At 42.9% G+C, this 18,185-nt stretch overlaps 1 protein-coding gene across 4 annotated transcripts in view; it reads right to left on the bottom strand.

Moving 5' to 3' along the window:
- Positions 1 to 16,421, bottom strand: part of mgat4c (mgat4 family member C) — a 117,065-nt gene extending 100,644 nt beyond the window's left edge. For all 4 annotated transcript variants that reach the window (XM_069162752.1, XM_069162750.1, XM_069162751.1 and 1 more), the window contains exon 1: positions 15,887 to 16,421. The gene's annotated coding sequence lies outside the window, so the exon portion shown is untranslated. The remainder of the gene's footprint in view (positions 1 to 15,886) is intronic.
- Between the last annotated feature and the right edge of the window lie 1,764 nt (positions 16,422 to 18,185).

The following is an 18,185-nucleotide window of genomic DNA, read 5'->3' as shown; positions in this document are numbered from 1 at the left end:
TTCAAAGCCTAATTTAACAAACTTGTCGGTGTTTTTTTTTCATTCAAATTTGGATGGGTAGTTAACAACCCATACTTCAGTGGTGTGATGAACTTAAAACTCATTTTCATTTCTACTTTACAGCATCTTTAAGACTGAGTATGACTTTGAAGACTGAGAGTCTTCACAGACGTTCACAAATGCTTCATTCAAAAGAGCAAATCTTTTTGGGATCAAACTGAACTGAAATGATGTTCTTTTCTTATCCCAGTTGATCTTTCAATCAGTTATGAGTGAAAGTGCAGGAAAACAGTGGCTGAGGGAGCTAGTGGCTAATGTAGCCACGAGTTAGCACAAGATCTTCAATGGACTAATCAATGGCTTTATTCCTCACGTGGTTACACTTACAAGGCCACATGAACTAAACTGTACACGCCTAAAAGTTCCCCGATGTGAGAACAGACGTCCTCGATAAAGACAAATTGAAAACGTTTGGCGGGCCGGTTTGAGGAGTGTAACGACTCATGGTTACTCCAGCTAGTCCGACTGCCTCCAACCTTTTCACCGAGAGAGATCGCTGCATCTTCAGTGATGACTTTAAAGTCATTAAAAACAACCTTGTTCATCTCATTCAGCAAGGAAACATTAAAAAACATCGGGACTTATAGAGCTGGCGTTACGGTGCTGCAGGTCGTACCACCGAATCAATGACTTTCTCTTTGATAACGGACATCAGTATTTCATTTCTGAGGTCTGACAAGTGAGCAGCTGTAACAGAAAAGCAGGCGGGTGTCTTTTGTTCACCCTCGTACATAGCGAGACCAACAGACACAAACAGGCCCTCACACCGAGCCAGAGGAGGAAACTTTGACTTCACCTGGTTAAGTGCCGTCATGGAATAATCACAGCCTACACTGTGTTTCTGCTGTGATCATACAGTACAAATGTCACCACAGAAGCTTTGGCTGTATATTTCAGCTGGGAACATGTGAAACATTAGGCGTCGGGTCTATTTCATAAATGAGGCACCGCACTAATGAAGGTGAGCGGACGGTGACGCTGCGCTCATCTGGTCATATGGACGGCGAAATGAATTGACGCCACAGCAGTTCTGCAGTAATGCAGCAGGTTTAATCAAACCAAAACGCTGTTGTTTAATCAAATTCTCAGTAAATTGTAAATCATAAAATACAAAATAAGTTAATATAGTCATTCGGAGTGTTTTTCTGTCTGTAAAGTGGAACACAAGTCATTGAATTGACTATTTCACTGAGAAATGATCCTGTTCATGTTGTGGTAGAATTGAAATGTCCGACTGTTTCTTTCCATTTAAATGCGATGGCAGCGAAGCATCAATCAGCACCATAAAGGTTAAAGACTGGAATACGCTGCTTCGTTCTGTTTCTCTTAATGTTTGAATGTCAGACGTAATACTTTACGATAAAACCCACGTTTGTTGGACGATGCTCTGAAATGAGGCTCTGATGGCCATTTTTCTTGTCGTATCTTCCTGTATGGATTATTAAAGCCCAGCGCTGAGCGTCATATCTGACCTGTCCATCTGATTCCCTTTAGCTGAGGTCAAATTGTGATTAAAGTAACTTCAATTCATCAGCCACTTATCAGAAATGTCCTTTTAGAGATGCACGGCTGTGATTTCTCCCTAAAAATCCCCAAAAGCCGGTGACCTCTGGCAGCTCCGTCTCACGCTGTAATTTTAAAATCTCACCCTGTTCGGCATATTGATTTATTTCCCACCGAGCATAAGGCCATCAATTCGCTGCATATGACATTAGTGCTCGTTCAAGGCTGTCCGGGGAGAAATTATCACGCCTGATGATGTCTATGAGTTAAACCCACAGAACAGATGCACGCCTGACGGCCAAGTCAGAGCACAATGAAACACTTCGAACTGCTGAAGGTACCGAGCGCAGTTCTGGGACGCCTCTATGATCCAAAATGATCAGGTAAATGTGGGTTTTAATCACGTTTTCCAAGCTGTGCTGATGATCCTTATACATGACTTACAAATATCTGTCGTCTTGCGGAAAAGAAATCCCCTCATTATTTTGGGAGATTAAATTCAGATCATATAAAGTTTACAGTGAATGTAAACTACTTTTAAAAGCAGAATAAAGTGTTGAAATGGGACGAGCCAAATGTGCTGTTCACAAAACACATTAAAATCCTAAATTTCCAAGTGTGTATGTTATACCATTAGTTGTTTTTTTTTAGTTACTCTTCACCGTTCAGATGGTCATAAAAACAACATTAGCATATAATAATACTACTTAACCGCAGTGGGAATCATTTCAATGGGCAAAACAACCCATTTCCAGTCCGGAGCCGAGCCGCGTCCAGACGGATGTTCACAATGAGACCGGGCCGCGCTAACGGACCAATCACAGGCCTAATAGCAGAGCCGGGAGACTGATGGTGTTTGTGTGACTCATTATAGCGACGCTGACAGTAAAAGCCGCCATAGCAACAAAAATCTCAGCGCCATGACTCCCGGTGACTCGCAGTAAACTAAATCTGTGAAAAGTCACAAACAACAGACGAAACACTCTCCGTGTATAAATTAACATTTAACTCAGAAAAGGTCAGTTTTGCCTTTTGAAGCCTTTTCACTCTCCGTAGTAAAGAGAAAACGTCCGTTCAGACGTGTGATTTTAACTTCTTTAAGGAACCGTGTTAGATATTTCTTCTGATTCTCTCCTGACATTATGTACACGTGCACATGACACAGCGAACACACTGTAAACCTGTCAGGTACTAGCAGCACAAAGGAAACATCACCGCAGCACGCTGCTTATCTCCTGTTCGAACCAAAATGGAGGAAAATATGATCAATGTTGTTGTAAACAGGAGTACAAATCCCCGCTGCTCCGGCCGTCACGCGCAGACTTCTGAGGCTTCGCAGTCGTTTCCATTCCACAGTCGGCATTTGCATTTGTTTGATTTCCAGCAGCAGTCTGCGACGCCTCTTTGTGCAACAATACCGACACAAATAAATTAAGATCCGTCCTTCCTGGTAGAGATTATTTATCTCCCTACTCGAGCTGTCTGAACTTCGAAAACAGCTTCAAGTTATTCATTGCTATTTCCATATTCGTCGCCCGCCGCCTCCGCAGCGAGGACGACGGCCGGCGGAGAACGTTGCTGTAAAACACCGGCTTCATACGGCGGCTAATAAAGAATTTGTCGAGCCTACTTTGGTGTGCAGATGCCAGATGAATCATTGTAATGTAATGCATGCCTATAGCTAGAACCCCTCTACTAATCCCTCTGCAGAAAATCAATTTTTCACATTGGCTTCAGCTGCCCTCAGGAAGACAAATCACAAAACTAGTCAGAGCGGAGATCAGAATCAAACAGACTGGAATCAGACGGAGGAGAGCGTAACGCCTCGCGTACGATCAGCGCCGCCGCTGCCAGGACCACAATCTGCCATTTCTTTCTCATCAGCCTCTCAAAAAGACAAACATTATGTAATTAGGATGATTAAGATGAGCAGAGACTAAAGGCCAACAGTGTTACCGTAGCTGGAGATAATAAAAGGATTAGGGGTGATTCACTTAGAGAAGCTAATGGGCTTTTAAAATAGAAAACAGGAATTCATTAGCTGATGTGACTGACAGCTGAAAATCACTGAATTTAACCGCAGAGAAAAGATCAGTAATGAAGAAATTCATCTAACAGGTGCGCTGGTCCGGGAGCGAAGGCCGCTCACGGTGTCGTACAGTCGGGGCAAGAAAAAGAGCCGCTTTAGGAAAAGAGAGAGCAGATCTGCAGCGAGCAGATGAGCACTGACCCAGTCTGACCCACTTCTCCCTGATTTATGGTTTATGGTCCCTCAGCAGACACAGCTTTGTTCTGGGAGGTCATAAATCTGCCGCACCTCAGAGCCGATCAGCTGACCCCTCCAATCCTGGCAGGCCCGGCCCAGCTCTCTCAACACAAAGCAGGAATCGGCCGAGCCACGAGCGCGGGCAGTTAATCACCGCCAGCAGACAATAGAGTGAAATAGAGCCAAGCGGGCCGGAAGGCGATTCATCGCTGGAGCGCTCAGACGGCCGGCCGAGGTTTACCTGCTCGCTAACCTGCCGCTCCGAACGCCACGAGAGCTTCTGGAAAAAGTGAAATGAAGTTTTCACTGTTTGAAATTAGCCAGCAGGGACGAAGTAAAAACACACATGACACAGTGACACAGTTCTGGATGTGAAACTGCAGCCACGTACAAACGGCTGAACGCCGGACTAATTATAGGACACCTTAATGAGGGGAGCTTCTGAGAAGTTGGATCTTCAAACGGAATCATTTCACACAGCAGGTTCACCTCCGTACGTCTGGTAGGAGCTACTCGGTTTGGATGACACACGCCGACATCTCCACACCGTCAGCGGCAGGAAGAAGGAAACATGAAGGAGGACGCAGTCATTTTAATTCGAAAGGGAGGAGAGACGCAGCCTGGAAATAAAGAAGTATGGAGCCGCATGCAGAGGACGAACGGAGCACTCACCTGCCTAAAGCATGCAAACACATCAGCTGCGTCCTTTCTAGGCGCGTCCACGGGGACGGAGCTCTGCTGACGCTCGCCGCCCGTCTCAATGATCTCCATGACTCATGCGGGAGAAGATAATTGGCTCTCAGAAAAGTGGGATAAACACTCATCGTAATGGCAGCGAGGAGCCTGGCAGGGAGGGTTTCTTTATTTGTTTTTTTTGTCAGCTCTCTCCCACGCATGGATGTTCTTCCTCCCTCCTCTTCCTCCTCTTACTAACACCCCCTCCCCCTCCATCCCCAACTCCCACCACACCTTCCCCTCCATCCCCCGAAGCACAACTCTCCTGGCCGCGGTGCCACTAACAGCTCCTCCAAACCCTGCTCTCTCATTGGCTCCTTCCACCTCTACTCTCCTCCGCTTTCCTGTTTTAAAGGAACAATGAATTCACCCCCTCTCCCCCCTCCACCACCACCACCACCCACCACCACCCACCACCACAAAAAAAAGTGCACCGTGATGAGAAGTGTTGACCAAAACTAATTACAGTTTAGGGTCGGAGCAGCGGGACAGACTTCAATAAATCATGAGCTCGGTTTAAATCTGACGGCAGATGTTTGTACCTGAAGAAACAGAGCAGGATTAGAGTGCTGTGTGTGTGTGTGTGTGTGTGTGTGTGTGTGTGTGTGTGTGTGTGTGTGTGTGTGTGTGTTTGGGCGTGTGTGTGTGTGTGTGTGTGTGTGTGTGTGTGTGTGTGTGTGTGTGTGTGTGTGTGTGTGTGTGTGTTTGGGCGTGTGTGTGTGTGTGTGTGTGTGTGTGTGTGTGTGTGTGTGTGTGTGTGTGTGTGTGTGTGTGTGTGTGTGTGTGAGGATCTGTGAATAGAGGTTGGCCCAAAATAACAGGATATTAAGTTATTTCTGCCGTTTATCGATCTCTTTTGACAGCAGATGGAATGTGACAACATCAGCGGGTCTCTGGTGCGTCTGTAACCAGCACAAACAGGCGCGGTGGTGTTTCTTTCTGTTCTTCATTGAAAACACAAGTAAACTAGATAACAGAGCAGAGACTTGGACAAAAGCTGTTTTGTAGAGATAATGTACCACCTGGAAAATACTTCCAAAGCTTGATATTTCCCAGTTAAACAATCTTCCAAACATTAGTTGCGCTTTTATATTCTTTATAATTATTTCCTGCAGGAATTAAAATGTTAACCAGCTGATATTATGAAGCTGCTTTTGTGTCCTGGAGCTGTGACAGTTTCGAACCGACTGGGTCGTCAGCAAACGTTTCTAATTTTGGTTAAGACTGTAATCTTTGGGGCCATCAGGCTTTACAATGAGCTGCAGCTGAAAATGAGTCGGACACTCGGATATTATTTTAATCCAGCACTGACTTGAGGAGGAAAAGACCACTTCTTTAATCTTTCAACATTCACACTGAAAAGAAACAAAAGCCTGAAGTATTTAGTTCACTGGACTTTTACAGTGAAAGCAGAGTTCAGGACAGTGATTGATTAAGCATGTTCCCTTTTTGATGTATCGACACACTTTTATTACAGCTAGGAACCACTGTTGCCGTGGTATCGGTCTCCTAAAACAGTTTACAGGCTTTGTGCTAGTTTGTCAAACTTGATTCTGAATTTGGAAGAGCTAAATTGTTTTAAATTGATTACTGTTGGATGAGTATTGACAGTGAAAATGAGAATGAACAAAAAGTAATAAAACAAAGTCATAGTGCTTCAAATTTAACATCTTCCCATCATTATTTCCTCAAAGACATAAATACATATTCCCCTTTGTGTTTTATCTAACACCATCCATTCACCAACATGTCCTGAAAATATATCACTACAGCTACAAGAGTCTTCACAGAAAACACTGGTGAAGACTGGAAGTCAACATTTTATGTATTTCTGTGTTTGTTATTACATTTGATTTTATTACATTTCATTTCATTTAGCTGACGCTTTTATCCAAAGCGACTTACAACATACCGATGGTTCACCATCGGAGCAATTTTAGGGTTCAGTGTCTTGCTCAAGGACACTTAGGCATGTGGACAGGAGGAGCTGGGATTGAACCATCAACCTTCCGATTAGTGTGCAACCCACTCGACCAACTGAGCTACAGCCTCCCTTTGTTTGGCACTTCTTATAAACACAATATATTATGTTAGAAATGCTTCTGTATTTTCAGATGTTTTGTGACGGAGCTCCCAGCATGCTGTGAACTCTCCCGTCTCAGCACCTGTGCTGCCTGATAAATTAGTGACGACAAAAAGCAGCTTCAGTCGCAGGTGCGTCAACGCTGCCGTTTGAACTTTCTTCCCACGGCGCCTCGTACAAACGCTGACTCATGGCGTTTGTGCACTTTTGTCAATCTGAGTTTTCAGTGAGCTTCATGCGGACTGTAAAGGAGTAAATCATCATTCAGCCTTTTAGTGGGAATCCTGGCGTCTCCATCAGACTAACAATTGGAAGCAATTATTCATAAAGGTTTCATTGTGTAATGGAATCTGTTAGAGTTTGTTGACGCTGCTCTACATTTAACACCTGCAATTTAATTATTAATATTGAAATCAAAAAATAAACCCTTTATTGATAATCTCAAGTCTGCTGTGGTAAAATCTAAATTTTGAAGACAAAGCTACAATAAAAGTTTAAATCTTGACTATTGACTATAACAGATGCTCGAGGAAATAAAACTCCTTCATGAAATATTAATTTATTAATCGAGGAAGCCGGCAGCCTTCAGGTCTACATCTGTAACGTCAACCTCAGCACACATACTCTTCCTGATCAAAGCTGTTCCGTGCCTTCATCAACAGCTGGTGTGAAGTCTTTAAAAAACAAAAAAAAAGGAGTGTCAATATGACACGATTATGCAACACATTGAACCAGCCCTCCACCCCGTTCTCCAAACAAACACAGCCTGCCTTTGGTCTTTATTTCACTGTCATTGATACATATTTCATAAAGGAATTCACAGTCTGCCTTTGATTCTTTGGCACTTTGGTGCTGCTGTCGAGTAATCCATTAACTCCCATTATCATCTCTACAGGTTTATTAAAGATAACAACATGACTCTTACAGCTCTAATATACTCCATATATTAACTCGGCCCTCCTCCAATAAATATTTTTAATAGGTATAATAAAACACGCAGGAGTATTCATTTAGTCCATAAAATGTCAAAAAACCCAGAGAGAATCCAAATGTATAGCAATGAAAACCAGAAATACATGGAAATTGTTCGCTTTTTTGACATTTGGACAACCAAGAGGGCCTACAAATAGAGGGGATATAAAAAACACAACCACATGGAATTATTGATTAATAAAAACATCAAATGGATATAAAAACTAAGTAGCCTCTGGCATCAAAAGCTACTGTCTCCCCTGGCGGTAATAACTCCTTGTAGACGTTTCCTATAATTATCTTTGACGTCGACTCGCTGACATTTTTGACCACTTTAATGCAAAATTCCTTCAGTTGCATGTTTGATGGATTTCTTGCATGTAACAGTATCTTATCTTCAATGCATCTTTGATACGATGTAGAATTCATGGTTGAACCAAAAACTGAAGCAACACCAAACCATGACACTACCACCTCCATGCCTCAGTCGGTCTGACGTTCTCCTGAAAAACTTATTTTTGTTCTGCACTAAACACGTCTACTGTTACTGCGTTTCTTGCCTCGTCTGCATCGATGACATTATCTCAGAAGGTCATAAAGCATTGCGTAAGTTTCATACTAAACGTCTACGTGCCACAAAAGCACAAAAAGGCGTATGCAAAAAAAATTGGATTTATAAAAAACGTGCACACACACACCTTTATAAATCACAATTCACCTGGAAATGTGCGTACATAGTGCTACCTCACATCCTGAATTCAACACGCCCACATTCAACCATAAAGGGTCAATGAAACAAATGGTGCATTTGAAATTAGCCTTAATGAGAGGAAAACCTGGAAATGGAGTTTTTCTGACAAAGAGACAGAGGTGCTTATGAGTGAAGCTATTGTTTGGTGTGTGTAAATGAGGAGGCGGGGCTCTGTGTGTTGCTGGCCTTGCTGTGTGCATACAGTTAGTGTCTGTTAGAAAGCTGAGTACTCGTGGTTCAGTAAACAGCTTTCGATTACACAATTAATCAAACTTACCACTAAAGCCTCAGAGTCCCACACTGCTCAGTCAGCAGAGGTCCAGTAAATCCAATCTAGCAAAGTATTTAGTCCAAAAATCATTAATATATCCAGAATACACGGCATCCACACTGTGAGTTCATAAATCTCCACAGATTGTCCGGTAAACACTCCACACTCTGATCTAACATGGCCGACACCATTTGATTGACACCTCACTGAACCAATAGGAACTTCTAATTGCTGCCCCCACCCTACAGAAGCCAACCGGAATTTGTGTGGAGCGAAAGTGCCCGCCTCTCTCCTCTCAGCCAATCACAAGCTATGTCAACAATGATTGACACTTTGTACAGCCCATGAGATTCTAAACACGGGGCTCTGTGGCTTCCGGGGGCGGTTCTTCCGGCTCCTCCTTTAAGAATTTTATCATTAAACCAATGCCAGATGGACCTTTTGTAAAGTTTATAGTGCTCGTATGTGTTACTGTAAATAGTTTGATCCGTTCATTTTTATATAAACAAAAATTTCCCCTTGGGGATTAATAAAGTAACTACCTACCTACCTACCTACCTAAATGACTTTTCCCCATTCTACCTGTTATGTCTCCATTATCTTTGGAAACACCTGGACATACCCTCAGAAAGAAGCACGTGGAAAACATTATTTTTGTCATCAACTTTGAATCTGGACTCGGTCAGACTTCATACTGTCGTCCCGTTGTGTTGTCCAACTAACACCTCACAGATTCAGATATCTACAGGCACCTTTTTGAAGAAAAGAAAATCAGGCAAAAATATTAAAAAAAAAACCTTCGCTTCAGTGTGTTCAAACTTGTATAACTCGGTGCCAGTAACACCGACAGTGACTCTGACTGTTGGGGATAAAACTTCAGTGTTTCCTTTCAAAGAGACCAAACTCATACTTGTAGTACAAATGGTTCAAGAAGAGCTTTTAGTTTATGTTGGGTTTACGTTTTATGCAAATTGACAGTGATGCTGCTCTGCCCCAACCAATGAGCCATGTTGCGTCATCGAACTACAAAGCAGTGCATGTTATTGATTAGTTCATGCATTCCACACAAAAAGAATAAACCTTAAGACCAGTCGTTGGTCTTTGTGGGTCTGAACTGGGCAGTAAACTTTGGGACTACACGAATGGACGAGAGGTCCCATTATGTTATATGAGCAGCGAAGGGAGAGCTGCTGAGGTGAAAGAGCTACAGGGAGCAAAGTAAGACAGCAGCAGCTCACTGCAGCGACTGGAAGGTCATTCCACTTCAAAACAAAAGGAGACTGAATGCTACGATAAGTCTTCTTATTTAAACTGTTTCAAAGTGCGCTTACAGAAAATCATGATTCATGTGGTAACTGTAATCCATTTAGCTAATAGTAAAAAATACATTTCAATTTGAGTGCATTTTAAATACATTTCCTTAGCTTGTGCACTTCTATGTGAGGTACTTGGACTTCTTTACATTTGTATTTCATGCTTCTTTTTGGGGAGCAACTAACAATTGTTTTCTGTCGATTCATCAATAAAGATAACTGAAATATTGCATACTGTAGTATACCAGATATTTTCATTTAAAAAATGACAGGTGCACATTCAGATGGTTACAGATACAAAATCAATATTTATAGTTATGACCAGGAAACAGAAAGCTTATTAGTGTCACTATTTTAAAAGAAGAAAGAAAAGGTTTAAAAGGCTTCACTTTTACTCGAAATATAAACAAACCACAGACTGAATATAAAAGAGTTCGTAGCTTCAGGTCTGTAAAATGGTTCTGATCCAGAAGTGTGTTCAGCTGCAATACCAGCGAGTGCCACTAGAGGTCGGCTCCAAAAAGCCTCCGGCTCCATAGACTCCCATTCAACTTCTCTCATCAAATCCAAAGTGAATAAAATGTGTCCATCAGTTATCTCGGTGTTGTTAGCTAAAGTCACTCCTTCTTATTAGTTTTCTGGAGGTCCATCTGAAAATAATCCCTCATTCATTAGAAAAGAAGATTCAAGAAGACCTGGTTTTGGGGGCGTGTCTGTTTGATTGACAGGTTTGTTGTGCCACTGGCTCCTCCCCCAGCTTGTCCAAATATGGTCACTTCCTGCTCCAAACCGCTTCGAACTAGCAAGATGGTGACGGATAGAATCTGAACTGGAGGATTCATAACGTTCACAAACCAACGATGACATCACTGATGGTTGATGACATCACTGATGGATGATGACATCACTGATGGTTGACACTTGTGACACACTTATTTTCTTCTATATCCTGTTGGGTCTGAAACCCCATCCCATCATTACTTATATAACTTGTATATATATATATATATATAAAATGTACACACATGTTTGAGCTTTTCCACACAGCAGAGTCCTGTTTAGTTTTTTTGCTCTCCATTTTCTGCCGTGTCAGGTTGCCTCTTTATTCAGATACCAAAAGCTGAAGGTTCTTTTGTAAATTTTCAGCCTAAGTGAAATCTCTTTAGAATAAATATTGCATTCTGAAGTTGAAATGTGCATCACCGCACTGGTGTTATTTATTCATGTGTCTGAATGATCCTCTAAAGGTCTTTAAAAAAATGAGACTTTTATCCTCATGAAGGGACGGCAGCTTTACACGGCGACTACAGATTTAATAGAGGTGATACCAGCAGCCAAGCTAAAACCACTCTGAATAATAAATTGGCAAAACCATAAGCCAAACTCATAATGACAAACTTCTTCACTCCACTGGCAGGATGTTGGGGTGTTGGACTTGGCTTGAACTGCTCGGTATTGGATTCATGTTTGGATGTTTCTGAATGTGACAGCTGGAAACTAAATCTGAGAATCACACGTGTGAAACACTACGAGAGAGTTGAAGCTCCCCATTTTCTTCAATATGGATCCAAACTTCAAATATAATGTACGTGCACAACGTTAATGTGATTTTCTCAGTGTGATGGAGGTCCAACCCCCCGTTTAACGAAGCAGAAGAGACTTTTCAGCAACTCCTCCTGGTTACTGTCGAGACTATTATTCTAAAATATCGATCCATTATTAACGCTGTGCGCTTCGATGTGTGCTACGAAAACTCAAAACATCAGTTTAATCAGCGTCCCAATCTGATCCCAGGTCAGATATAAGTGTTAGTAACCTGAAAAATAAATTCATCTGAGCAGCTCTGCTACAGTTTGAAATATGCCAAAATGATGGTATAACTTGTTTTGAGAATTTTGCTTTTTAATACAAAACTTTCGCATTAATAAAATAAACATCCACTGATGTTCAGTATCAAGCACCCACACAATTTATTTTTCCAAATATACTTCAAAAAGTTGGCAAAACTTTGACTGAATTAAAAACCACCTCAAAGAATATTTAAAAAAAAAAACGGTGCTACTTTCTCATCTTTGTACCAAAATGATGTTGATGTTTGATTAGAATTCAGTTCATCCATGGAAGCAAAAAAACACACAAACAGTGCTAATAAACTGGTACAGCAGAAATCTAAAAATAAAAAATGAAGCAGCTATTACACAACATTAACTGTAACAGGAGCAGATGACATGCTGAACAAGACAAACTGATGACTAGTTTTGCAGTATATTCCAGGTATATGGAGCAATTTGTGATTTATCAATGTTAAGTTTATAGTAGTAATTTTGTATTAGATATTCAAAGCAACAAAAGATACTAATTCAAAACTAAAGTATTTAGTATAAAACTGATGTTTTAAAACACTTAAATGCATCTGCAGGTATATCTAATAAGATTGTAATACTCTTTTGTCCCTGCTAGATTTGATCCTACCTTCAAAAACACGATACAGAAAGTCTGACAGTTTCTTACATAACCAACTTTTCCATCTGCAGTCGTTCAGTCAGATCTCTGCCGAGCATTCGCACCGAACAAAGACGTCAGCGGTGCTCGTCTGCCATTAGAGGTGGACCGTTACGTTCCTTAATGCAGCTCATATTGTACAAATGAAACTCAGGTGAAACTGGATAGAAAATGTACCGAGAGTATAAAGTCTGAAAATCATTAATGAATAATTTCCCTGCTGCAGTTAAGAAAAAGTTACCATGCTAACTTCAACAACAGCTGCTGGCATTCAAGGTGAACTCAATTAAAACACACTGGTAGCCGACTCGGACTCATTCTGCTTCGCTCGAGTAGAAGAGAAAACGTATGTTGAGCATATGGGGCTGAACATTAACCCCCCCCTCTCTTAATAAACATGATATTCAGGCTTTGCATCAGCAGGCTCACTGAACCAGCTAAGCACTTGACAGCAACCTCAATGCATCTCCGAGTGTATGAATACAGTCTGGGTTCCCGCCTGGAGTGTTTCATCTCCTTCCTCTGCTCATCTTGGCATCGCCGCTGATCGTGCTGTAAGTCCGGTCCGTTCTTTCACTCATTCAGGAAGTCAGTCGGTAACGAGGTCGTTAGTCTGAACAGACCCGAGATCGGATCTCGGCCTTCGCTCTCCGACGCACACATCCTTCGTGCTCAATAGATTCTGAGGCGTCGGTGACCCGCCACCTCAGAAAATCAACATGGAGGGAAGAGCGCGGTCAAGAGGCAGACCAACAATTATTTGTGGCATTTGTCTAACCTTTCACGGTTAAATCAAGTGAGCGACTGCCCGGACTACCTGAGTGGATTCTGTGGCACTCATCAGTGTCTGCGGCAGCTCAAAGTTCACTGCATCTGCAAATGTCTTCTTAAAAAAAATAAAAAATAATTGGAAAATCCTTCCAGCTTTTTCAGCGAGACACCTGCTGATTCTAGAAAGCTCTTTTAAAACAAGCTGAAACAGAGAACGAGTGACGCAACATTTTGGGGAAAATAAATAAGAGGTTTGGATGAATTAGGAGTGTGGATGTCTTCCTCAGACGGACGTTCCCACCTCGTCTCCGTGTTAACGGTGGCACGGCAGCAGAAATAAGCCTGCATGTAATTCCATTCAGGAAGTATGAAGGATTAGAGCTTTTTTTTTTAAGGTTTACGTTCTGCCTGAGCACGCAGCCTCTCTCCATCCTTTAAAAGAAAAATGGCTTTATTTAAATCACTCGTACAGTGTGAGTGAATCTCAAAGTATGACTCATTCTATTCAAGAGTCTGCTGTTTTTTTTAGCTGGGAAATAAAAAGCATGCTGGCCCCTTTGTCGTCCTCACACAGATCTGCCTGGTTCCACCAGACACACAGCAGCCCAACGGACAGCAAAGAGTGCGGCTGGATGGAGAGGATGTCCATGTCACTGACTGTTTCCTATTTCATTATTCATTATTCATGATTTTAATGTACAAAAAGCCAACAACTCCTCGTTGTTTTGATGATCCAGAACAAGGCGGAGGCTAAAAACGATGTAAAATAAATAAAGTCATACATGAAAAGAAAGAAGTGGCAGGAAAACAGGCGGCCAAGACATTTGTAAAATGATTTTCTATGAGCGACGTGACGTTTGATGGTGTGATGATGTGTGGGAGGCTCGTCTTTGTCTTGTTTTTGTCACTGCTCAAAATAAAGCTGAAATAAAAACAATGCTTCACAGAATATTCAATTCACAGCTTTCATCAGAGGAACTCATCACTGCTTTTACAAAAACAGTCCAAATAAAGTACTGATGAACTAACGTGAATAAAGACGGTTTGTTCTGTTTAATGGGTGTATCTGGACACGGAGGGACAGACTGCTCATGGCCTGAACTTCTCAGCTCTCCTCCGGGTGGCTGAGCTTTTTATTTCACACACTGTTTAACCAGCGGGTGACACACACGATATTGTACATTGCATAATCAGAAATGCATCTTTCACAACTTTCTTTCAGGCGAACAGTGAGGACGAGAGGCGGTCGGAGCAGCGTCTCCTTCAGGACCTCAGCGCTCACTTTCTTTTTTTAGCGAAGTGTCCTACGAACGGTTTTCTGTCGTGAGGAGATCAGACGTGTTTCTGTCTCATTCAAGGCCTCCAAAAAAAGAACGTGTCAAACTGAAACTGTGATGAACACAACAGGGAGTTTCATCCCGACTCATGTAACGTGTCTTCGATCTGTCAGTGAAAATGAATTCATTTCCAAACGGCGGTTTCTCAGAGCGCTGTGGTAACAAGCTGCCCTCCAGGGGGACGCTCGGCCCTCGCTGACCCCCGACGAGCCGCCGGCCTCCCGCCAGAGGAAGACCGAGCTGCTGCTCTTGTAATGAGCTGCTGTTTTACTCGCGGCCTTTCGGATGAGCCACGGAGCTGTCACTCGCACCGCAGGACGCGAGCGGCTCCGGCACATGATGCAATTCTTCAGCGACTTTAAGGACAATGTGTGCCGTTGGTGATGCCGAACTGTCGGTGACATCGTTTCACATGTTTTTTTCTTCATACTGTGGATGTCACGGTTTGAAGAGGAGCTGCTCACGTTTCAAACTCAACACTCTGCTTGTGTTTTTCTGCTGCTCTCTTCTCTGACACTCAGAGAACCGATGTCACTCAGTAACTTGAGACGGCCCCGAAGGCTCAGTTCGGTTATTTTTGTGGGATACGTGCTGTTTTGGTGCAGCTAATGAATATTTTATTACGTAAGCTACTGAGAGCTCCTTCGATTTAACTACTATTCATTAAGTCGATGAAATGTCAGAAAGTAGAGGACACGCATAATGAGATGGTACAAGATGTCTTTCAACAAATAGATTTTTTGATCCAAACAATAACCCAAAACCAAAACAATGTGCAACAATAATTTCTAATACAAAAACAGTAAATATAAGTCGAATATTTGTTTTTAAATGAATGTAAACAGTGTATTGATCTTCTGTTAGATTTCGCTCATTCATTCATAATTCCAGCACTAATTGATGAGAATATGATGCTATAACAAAGCTCAGAGTTGAAACTGTGATCACACAGAGCTTGTTAAAGACCTGGGTTCTTCTTCTGTGGTGCTACCTGGTCGCTGGGTTGGACAGAAATTGGACGCACGTGCTCTGACTGTGACTTATTGCATTTGTGATGCCATCAGACACGCCGTGCCGTGCCGCGCCGTGCCGCGCCGCGCCGCGCCGTGACGCCGGTGCGGTGAGGGAGGCTGTAACGTGCAGAAAGTTGTGACTGGGTTCTCCATCGAGGTGACACGCTGCGCACAGCTTCAGGAGAAGCAGAACACGCGCGCGCCGGCACAGTTATCAGCCGAACCACGTGGCCTTTACCTGAGTCCTTCAGCAAGCATCACCTCAACTCAGCCCAGCCAACATCCCGCAAACACGACATCTGGACTCACCTCCACGTCCGCGGGCTCTGCGGGGTCCAGCTGCGGCTGTCAGCGGGGGGGTGGGGGTGGGGGTGGGGGGTAGAAACCACCTCTTTATCTTTGTTTCTCTCTCTGATGGGGGGTGATGCGGACAGCGGCTCCGACGCGCTTCGTGGTTGCGAACAACAGCCCGGGAAGGCGGCGGGCACCGTCCGAGATGTCTGCCGCTGCCGACCGGTTACCTCCTCCTCCTCCTCCTCCTCCTCCCGGTTCGGTTCGGTTCGGTTCGGTTCGCTCGCTGCTTTCAGCGCTCACACCAGACAAACTTTAAGGATTTCACGGGGCGTTTCTCGCTGTGAAACATTGCTGTGACATCCCTGCGGTACCGTGAGTCGTGGCGCCAAGCTCCGCTCTGCTCTCCTCTGCTCCTCCTCTGCTCCTCCTCTGCTCTCCTCTGCTCCTCCCGGCAGCAGGCGGGCAGGAGGGCGGTGCGACTCGAGCTCGTGCGCTCCAACGGTGCATGCGTGGCACGAGCGGTCCTGGATTCACCTGTCATCACAAGACAGAGTGCATCTTCTTCAGGATGCAGCTGAAGATGAGACACGCTCAGGGGCTGTAACCCTCCAGCTCAGGGGCGCGGAGAAGATTTGAAAGGATCCAACAGGGGCGCACGTTCATCCGCGGCCCCCCTGGGAGGAGATTAACAAATAAAAGCAATTAGTTTAGAAAAGATGCTTCAGGGCGCTCCCGGTTTGAGAGGCAACCCCTGACAGAGTTAAAGAAAGGCTCCCCAAACTTTTATGTCAAAAAAATCAATTGAGACCAAATCGAGGTCTGCCGGACTTAATGGAGGTTTCATCCCAGGGACCCTTTCAAAGGCTTTTGTTGCCTTTCTGTTCTGTCGAAGGGCCAATAACAGCCGGAGGGAAATGGAACCCACCTTCATTTTGACAGGGACCTCTTCGAAACCTCTTCAGGACCCGGAGCCCAGATTAGGCAGCGCCGCACCAAATTTAATTCTGTCTTTACTTCTGTTCTGAAAAACAGTTTTATCTCAGTCAGACCACCTGTTAGCAGTAAAAACAAGACATCAGTAAAGGTAGTAAAGGTGAGGCAAAACCACCGCTGCAAAGTAATTATGTACATTCTTGTGTTTTATGCTACTTTATAATCCTCAGAGGTGAATATTGGACATAAATAACTGTCGCAAATAAAAACTTTACATACAATTTTTTAAGCAGTGTTATAAAATATGATGCATTGTGATAGTTTCAGTAACCAAACATCATATACATTGAATAAAACCAATACCACCGTGTACTGTTCAACATTTAAATGCTGCCTAATTATTAATAGATTTGAACTATATTGCATATACTGAAAAAAGTCCATTCTGTTGTATGTGTCTTGGCAAGCACAAAAAAAAATCATGACAAGAGGTAGTCGGTGTTAACAGACCTCTCACACCATGATAGTGTATTAATTACAGAAAGTCACCAAAAAAATGTGATATGCTCCCGTTAAACCCAGTAATTGATTTTTAATTAGAGCTTTGAAACTCTGCAAATCACATAAACCCATATTCAATTAAAACTAGACCAAAGGCAACATGTCAAATGTTGAAACTGAGACATTTTATTGCTTTATGAAAAATATCTGCTCATTTTTTATTTAAAACCAGCAACACATTTCAAAGGAGTTGAGACAGGAGCAACAAAAGACTGGAAAAGTTGAATATAATAAAATAAAAAATCACCTGGTGAAACATGTCACAACTAATTAGGTTAATTGGCAACAGAGAGTCTCTCAGCAGTGAAGATGGGGAGAGGTTCACCACTCTGTGAAAGACTGGGTGGGAAAATAGTTCAACAATCCAATATTGGATGGTGGTGATCTTCGGGCCCTCAGGCAGCACTGCATTAAAAACACACTATTCTGGAGTGGAAATCAGTGCATGGGCTCAGGAACACTTGTGAAAACCATCGTCTGTGAACACAGTTCATCGCTGCGTCCACAAATGATGTTAAAACTCTCCAAAGAAGAAACCAGATAGAAACATGATCCAGAAACACCGCCGCCTTCTCTGGACCGAGATCATTGAAGATGGACTGAGGTGAAGTGGACAACTGTCCTGAGGTCTGATGGATCACAATCTGAGATTCTGTTTGGAAATCATGGACGCTGCATCAAGACTGCCCCTGAAACAACTTTTTTGAGACGTGTTGCTGGCATCAAATTTAAAAAAAGCACTTCTTTTTTAATATAACAAAATAATTTCTCTGATTCAACATTCGATATGTTGTCTTTGGTATATTTTCAATTAAATATG

The sequence above is a fragment of the Embiotoca jacksoni genome, unplaced genomic scaffold, assembly GCF_022577435.1.
Source record: "Embiotoca jacksoni isolate LCO1_2020_lvr unplaced genomic scaffold, fEmbJac1.0.p SCAF_3, whole genome shotgun sequence".
Classification (NCBI taxonomy): Eukaryota; Metazoa; Chordata; class Actinopteri; family Embiotocidae; genus Embiotoca; species Embiotoca jacksoni.
The sequence above is the reverse complement of the archived record's forward strand: the minus strand, read 5'-3'. Positions and strand labels throughout refer to the sequence as shown.